The 7,500-nt window shown below is 47.8% G+C and overlaps 1 protein-coding gene across 3 annotated transcripts in view; it reads right to left on the reverse strand.

Moving 5' to 3' along the window:
* arhgap24 (Rho GTPase activating protein 24) overlaps nucleotides 1-7,500 on the reverse strand; it is a 102,284-nt gene that overhangs the window by 60,117 nt on the left and 34,667 nt on the right. The gene's annotated exons all lie outside the window — the stretch shown is intronic.

A 7,500-nucleotide genomic window follows, 5' to 3' on the forward strand; every position in this document is an offset into this window, starting at 1 on the left:
TTGTGTCTTTTCCCTTTATGCCTCCCCAGTTTGGAAAGGCAGCGGATACCAGGGAAGAGCGGGAATGACCAGGCATTCCCAGCCAGGACGAGCGGGCAGACGAATTCTTCCTGGTTGCCAAGGGATCTGTGGACCTCAACAACCTGGAGAGTTTTTCGCCGACACAGACACACGGTGCGGTGGCCTATCAGACGTAGCGGAAAGCCTGCCTGCCAAATGCTTTGGGTACGCAGACACAGTCAAACGTTAACACCAGCGCCTCTGTAGCACAGCTACAGCTGTGAAGTCTGAGCGGAGTCCTCAGGTCAAACAACGTCCTGTTGGTTTGCTGCTGTATGTGTCTCTGCACTTGCATTACCAGCATGTGTGTGTGTGTGTGTGTGTGTGTGTGTGTGTGTGTGTGTGTGTGTGTGTGTGTGATACTGTAAATCTGTGTCTTTTCTAAACATTTGAAACATAAGTGTTCATCATCCCCACTCATTAAAATGCATATTGTACCAGTATTATGGGCTAACCTCCACCTCTCTCTGCAGAAGGAGGATTCGTACTTTGTTTGTCTGCTACCTTCATTAAATTACACCGGCCGGTACTACAAACTGCAGAAAGATTGCAGCAGGGTCACCATGACAACCGAGATACACAAGAGAAAAATGCCTGTCAAAGCCATTACTCGGATGCACCACACACTGTAAACAAGGAGCACAGGTCTGGGATCAGATTTCCTCCTTTCTTTACAGGCACTCATTACTGCCAGATCAAATGCATAGCTGGTCTAGAAACAGCAGCCTTACTCAGTTATCTGGGGAAAATGGCCACTCAGTACAGCCTGAAGGGGCGGAGCTGTATGGAGATGAAGACAAGGCCAGAGCAAGGGGAGTCTGAGAGGTGCTGGCAACAGTGGGCAGAGGGAGGGAATGATGAGGTGATGGCATCCCGATGACCTTCAGACACCATGTGTAACCCAGTGAGCTCTGACCGTTGGACCAAAGAGCAGCTCCCTGTCTCAGCCGGCAGAGCTCCCATTATCCTTCCTAGGCGGTGTGTCCGTCACACGCTGGGTGACCTGTCCAGGTAAACGTCTGCTTTCTACAGTGATGATTCTTGTTCCGAACCTCCATCTTTTTCATCATCTGTGCACGCCTGAGTTGCTCTCACGTGCAGCACGAGCACATGGACACCAGGGGAAAACATGCACTTTGCTACTTAGATGTTGGTATTAGTCAAACGCACAGCTGAAAGGAAAACAAAAAACAAAAAACGCACAGCATTCTCTGGAAGCATTTATGTTTGGAAGTTTGCTTAATATTTCACTCGATTCAATCAGTGACAGTTATGAGAGTTTTAACTTTTAATTTGGTGACAAACCTGATTACGAGTATCACTACAACCAGGAATACCTTGATTAAAGTAGGATGGTTTCACATCTGTTCTTTATACACACACATTCTCTCTCTCTCTCTGTCTCCTCTGTAAGGTCATATCAGTTTATGGCTGTCAGTACAGATAACCCGTAGAGACCCTAATATCCCCGCCATATGCAGTACAGTGGAGCAATTACTAAGGCAATGGGGATGAGCACTTGTAGTGGTGACAACTGACAACATATGACCCTGGAAATTAAATCATCCTCCACTCACGTGTGTGTGTGTGTGTGTGTGTGAGTGAGTGTGTGTGTGTGTGAGTGAGTGTGTGTGTGTGTGTGTGTGTGTGTGAGTGAGTGTGTGTGTGTGTGTGTGTGTGTGTGTGTGTGTGTGAGTGAGTGTGTGTGAGTGAGTGTGTGTGTGTGTGTGTGTGTGTGTGTGTGTGTGTGTGTGTGTGAGTGAGTGTGTGTCTGTGTGTGTGTGTGAGTGAGTGTGTGTCTGTGTGTGTGTGTGAGTGAGTGTGTGTGTGTGTGTGTGTGAGTGTGTGTGTGTGTGAGTGAGTGTGTGTGTGTGTGTGTGAGTGAGTGAGTGAGTGTGTGTGTGTGTGTGTGTGTGAGTGAGTGTGTGTATCAGGGTGTGTGGGTGTGTGTATCAGTGAGTGTGTCTCAGGGTGTGTGTATCAGTGAGTGTGTCTCAGGGTGTGTGTATCAGGTATCTCAAAACCACACTCAACATACCATGTGCAGCTGAGGAGACAATGCAACGTGTCTACCATTACCCCCCCTCCCCCGTCTCTCTCTCTGTGTCTGTCTCTCTCTCTCTCTCTCTCTCTCTCTCTCTCCCTCTCTCTCTCTGTGTCTGTCTCTCTCTCCCTCTCCCTCTCTCTCTCTCTCTCTCTCTCTCTCCCTCTCTCTCTCTGTGTCTGTCTCTCTCTCCCTCTCCCTCTCTCTCTCTCTCTCTCTCTCTCTCTCTCCCTCTCTCTCATACTCCTGCTGGTATAATCAGTGTCTGTAACTTAAAGACATCTCCAGAAGCTCTTGCCTCTAAAGTCACTTTCATTAGTTTTGTCTTTGCTACATCATCTACGTCTCGGCCGGCTCGCACCCTCGCTGGAGGACGCAGGCAGTGTGATGCCTTCAGACCCCAGACCTCTGGTGCCTCCTCCAGGAGGCTCCAGGCATTAAACACCACAGTGATTAACTGCTGGATATTGACCCCTCTCACAACAAAGTCACATGGTGGTGGTGATATCAGCACATCGCAGATTTACCCATTGGCCTGGTTTGGCAGCTCCACTCGGCTGTCCTCGGTGACTTTCACAGCTGACCTCAACCAGGGCTCCTTTACAAAAGCACCTGGAGAAACGAAGCAGGTTGTGGTCCAGGATTAAATAAAAAAAAAAACTCCTGTAGCTGACCTTGTAGAGCTAAATGCTACCATCACCAAGGTCATGGGGTCACCAAGGTCACCAGAGCTCAAATGTCGTGTCACACCGACAAATGTGAAAGTTGCTCTGAATAAGAGTGTGTGCAGAATACTGTAAGGTGAAAATGAAAGACCGATTATTCTCTCAGGAGCAAACACTCAGCAGGTTCAGGCTGATTCATGCTAGATGAACCCTCTTTCCTGTTTCATACAACACCGGCGTTAACGCCAGGGGATACGCCGGGCTCTCATAATACCTTTCTGCGCGTCATCTGTATATTATTAATCTCCTGAAGAACGTTATATGTTTACCCAAGTGAACATAAAGGTCCTGCACTGAGAGTGTAATGTGCAAACTTTGATATATTATCGGCCTCCTTTTGATCCGACAGGAAGGCAGTGAGATAATCAGTAGGATAATGAACCGCTGCCCCGCGCTGGTAGCGCGAGACGTTTGACCTTGACTTTTACATGCGCCGGTCTTCTCCTGCTCTCCTTTCATCCCTCATTTCCCTTCTGGGGCTTGCTGAGTGTTACGTCGGTAAATAAAAATGAGCAGGTCTCGTAAATCTCTGGTTCTCATGACCTCGCGGATTAAACCTCGAATGGGTAAGCCGCGGACGCCTAGAGCTCGGTGGATGCGCGCGCGTGTGTGCAGACGATATACGAGCTCGGCCCGAGAGGATGGCAGAGCAGAAAAGGAGGAAGAGAGAAACACAGGCGTGAAGGCGACGAACGAAAGAGGCGAATGAGGGCCATCCGTTAAAAAAAAACAAAAAAAAAACAGCACGCGAACCCATTAAACCCGAGTGCATGCGCACTCTCCGCAGCCTCGTGAAGAGGCGTCGCCTCCGCTCGTCTCAGCTCAGCTCCGGTCGTCAGTCTGCAGGCTCCGCCGTGCTCGGAGCACAGGGCGTGCGGCGGGAGCTCATCCGTCTGTCTCGTTATCGTGCGCGCGAGTGTCATCCTCGTGACTTCGGCTATTCTTACACCCTCTGTCAGCACAAATCATGCGCTTGACTGATGTCACTTTTTTTTTTGCAAGCCTCAAACTTGGATCCTACATTTTTCATTATTTTCAGACGTGTTTTTTTTTTCTTCTGAGCTGCAAAGGCGTGTTGGAGATGTGCAGAGCAAAACTAGAAACTGAGACGGCGCCATCAATTTCACTGTTAGCGTGTTTACTCTTACGCACGCTGGCTGCCATGAGGGTGAGGAGGGTGAGGATGATGGTGATGATGAAGGTGCCTGATGATGGTGAATTAATTTTAAACTTGGGGGAAAAAAACCTTCAGTGGCAATCTGGTAACAAAGGCAGCTCAGTGTCCAGTCCCCATCCTAACGTCATTTAGCCAAGAAACTGAGTTTCCAACCAATTCAGCTGTTTGGAGTCATTTTCTAAAACATATCTGCTCAGTTTTTGGTCAGTGTACCTTCACACATTACACAATTCCTAACAATACAGTCATAATATTGTTGGAGCAGCTGCCAGGTTGAACCTGCACAGAACCACAAACACGGGGATTCCAGAAGACAGAAGAAACAGCATCTCCACTGAAGTCGGCCTACTTTTCCAGAGTGCACAGATGAATTAAGTACTACACGAACAAACAGGCACACGCTGAAATAACACACAGCACGTTGTCCTTAATAAACGCCCCTTTAAATACCAGAGTGGCGTCGCATTAGTGCTGTTACTGCAGTCTGATAAATCCAGAAATCGCAGTCCAGACACCCCGCAGTAATGCAAAAAACAAAACTAACTTAACAAAAGACAAAATTCACCAAATATCATAGCTGCACCCATGCTCTGGTTTTGCCCCTGATGCCCTGGTTTTGCCCCAATCCTGTGCTTTTGGTGTGGTTCTGTCTGAGTGCGTACTGCCTGACAGACAGCCGCAGTCTTCCAGGAACAGCAGATGGAGGAGTTTATGGTGTGGGGGGGTAAAGGAGCTGCAGTCCCTGTCTGACCAGGGCAATAATACTCACCTGTTTAACACATCACTTCCTGCCCTGGACTGCACATGATATGGAAAAAGTTGGACAGCCCAAAGATACGCTCAGTGTGAGTGGGACTTATTCTCTTCAAAGTGTTTGACCTTCACAGTTCAGCCTCTTCACCACCTACAAACCCGGGTCTGGTCGGTCGGATCCGCTATGTGACTGTTGGGAAAACTCTGTCCAATTTGTTTAACTTGTTACTTTTTATGATCAATAAGAAACGCTTCCGGAGACTTCACAGCGGACCCTCTTCAATGACATGCGAAGTGCTATGAAATTCGTGTCCTCTAGTGGAATTTCTTGGTCCTTCAGACTGTGTAGGGGGAAATATCAGAGTGTATGAAAAATCACAGTACAACTCAGTAGCATCTGAACAGCCAACTTGTAATAAAATGCCTAAAAACGTCTTTTACAGTTCACAGTCGCTGTGTCCTCTGAACGCAATAACACTGCACCGAGACGTGGACAGAGACTTGCTCATCCTGAGTGGAGACGCTCTCCCACACTTTCCTTCAGGTCCACACTGTGGCACAAAAACACCCAATTCACCAGGGCCCTGTGACAGATGGGCAGGAGAAACCCGGTGCTTCTTCACATCACACACACACACACACACACACACACACACACACACCAGTAGAACAGTAGAAGCATTGATGATAATAAAGTCAGTCAAAGACGCTGGGTGTTGCGTTTACTGTCATACCCACAGTGTATTAATGGCAGGAGAGCCAGGCCAGTGTATGATGTGTGTCATATTAAAGAACTCAGCTCAATGCTCCTCATTCATTTCACGGCCAGATAAGCCCTGAGCCTAATAAAGCACCCCAGCTGAATCCAGATGCCGCATGGCAAAGTCGCCACGCCCGAGGGTCGCCTGTAAGGTCACTGTGCACCACACAAAAGGGCTGTGTGCTCTCCGACCTTCAGCGGACAGAAGCTGACAGTTTGTTCCATTTTCATAAAGTAATCTGAACTTCAAGGCTGAAACCGTCACACGCTCTCACGCGCTCTCACGCGCTCTCACGCACTCTCACGCTCTCTCACGCGCTCTCACGCACTCTCACGCTCTCTCATGCGCTCTCACGCTCTCTCACGCTCTCTCGCGCGCTCTCACGCACTCTCACGTAACCATACACACTGTATCGACTAGCCCAGGACAACACAGGGAAACACAGGGGACCTGCCCCCATCGCTCTATGAATGCAGGATATGCGATACCTCGGAAAACGAACACAGGAGTGGGAGGCAAGGAAGAGAGAAAAAAGAGAGAGAGAAAGAGGAAGGATTAGAGTGGATGAATGAGGGATGAGAGAGAGAGGAGAAAATGAAACCAGACAATGATGTGAAAAACAATGAAAGAGACAGATAGATAGATAGATAGATAGATAGATAGATAGATAGATAGATAGATAGATAGATAGATAGATAGATAGATAGATAGATAGATAGATAGATCACTCATAATGAAGCAGGGGTTGTTTTTTTTGGGGGGGGGGGGCATTCGAGTCCTCTTTAATATGTCAGATGGTATACTTTCTGCTGAGACAGTTCTCACGCTTTGAAGTTAGTCTCCAGTCCTCCTGACTATCTGGCTTCGCTTCAGTCGTGCGTTAACTTCACCACTTCACCTGGGTCTCCCAGGGTTCAACATTACCGTCCTGGCTCCGTACCACCTCAACTAGGGTCAAAGAGAAGGCAACCGGAATAGCGCTTCAAAAGTGAAATATATACTTAAAAAGTGAAATGTGTATTTCAGACTCCAAAAGTAAAAGTATATGTGTGGCAGGGGACTTCAGGTCTGGCCCAGGCCAAAACCATAAACAAACCCCAAACTGACAGTGCAGGTCTACCTGACCTACTAAAAACAGCAGTGATCTTAGCTCTACGAGGCTGATAATGCACAGCAGTTATTAACTGAACATAATTTTCCCACACTCAGTGGTCATGTGACAGTGGACGTTGACACAGGTCCAGGATTGCAGGCTGTGTCAGTAGCACAGGGTCAGGTGATCTATCACTCTGTAGTATTTTAGGCGAGAGTGAGACATCTGTGCATTTTGTCAACCAGAGAAAACCTGTTTCCTGTGTCAAAATACCTCAAGGATGAAAAACATGCAACAGAAGATGAGAGAGAGAGAGAGAGAGAGAGAGAGAGAGAGAGAGAGAGAGAGAGAGAGAGAGAGAGAGAGAGCCCATTCAGAAGCAAAACTAAACAGCAGCCAGATGCCAAACTGTGTTACAGAGAGAGATGTCCTATAGTGGTGTGTTACAGAGAGAGATGTCCTATAGTGGAGTGTTACAGGGAGAGATGTCCTATAGTGGTGTGTTACAGAGAGAGATGTCCTATAGTGGAGTGTTACAGAGAGAGATGTCCTACAGTGGAGTGTTACAGAGAGAGATGTCCTTTAGTGTTTGATCTTTCCTCCTGGACTCACTCTGCCCCATCACCTGATTTAGTTCATATGCTAGAGACAAACAGCCAAATCACGTATTAGACCAAAGTCACTCTGACGTTCCACTCAGAGGTGCTGCTGTGTTCCAGGACCAGGGCAGCAGTCACACTGCACCGCAGAGCTGATCCAAACAGTGCAAAGCCACAAGAAAAATCAGCATAAAAACACTCACTGCACCACGACTGACAGGACATTGCAATCTGGTGTAGATCATTTTCCAGACCAGAGGAAGCAGTATTAATAACCATATTGATAAC

Source organism: Electrophorus electricus, chromosome 6 (assembly GCF_013358815.1).
Source record: "Electrophorus electricus isolate fEleEle1 chromosome 6, fEleEle1.pri, whole genome shotgun sequence".
NCBI lineage: Eukaryota > Metazoa > Chordata > Actinopteri > Gymnotiformes > Gymnotidae > Electrophorus > Electrophorus electricus.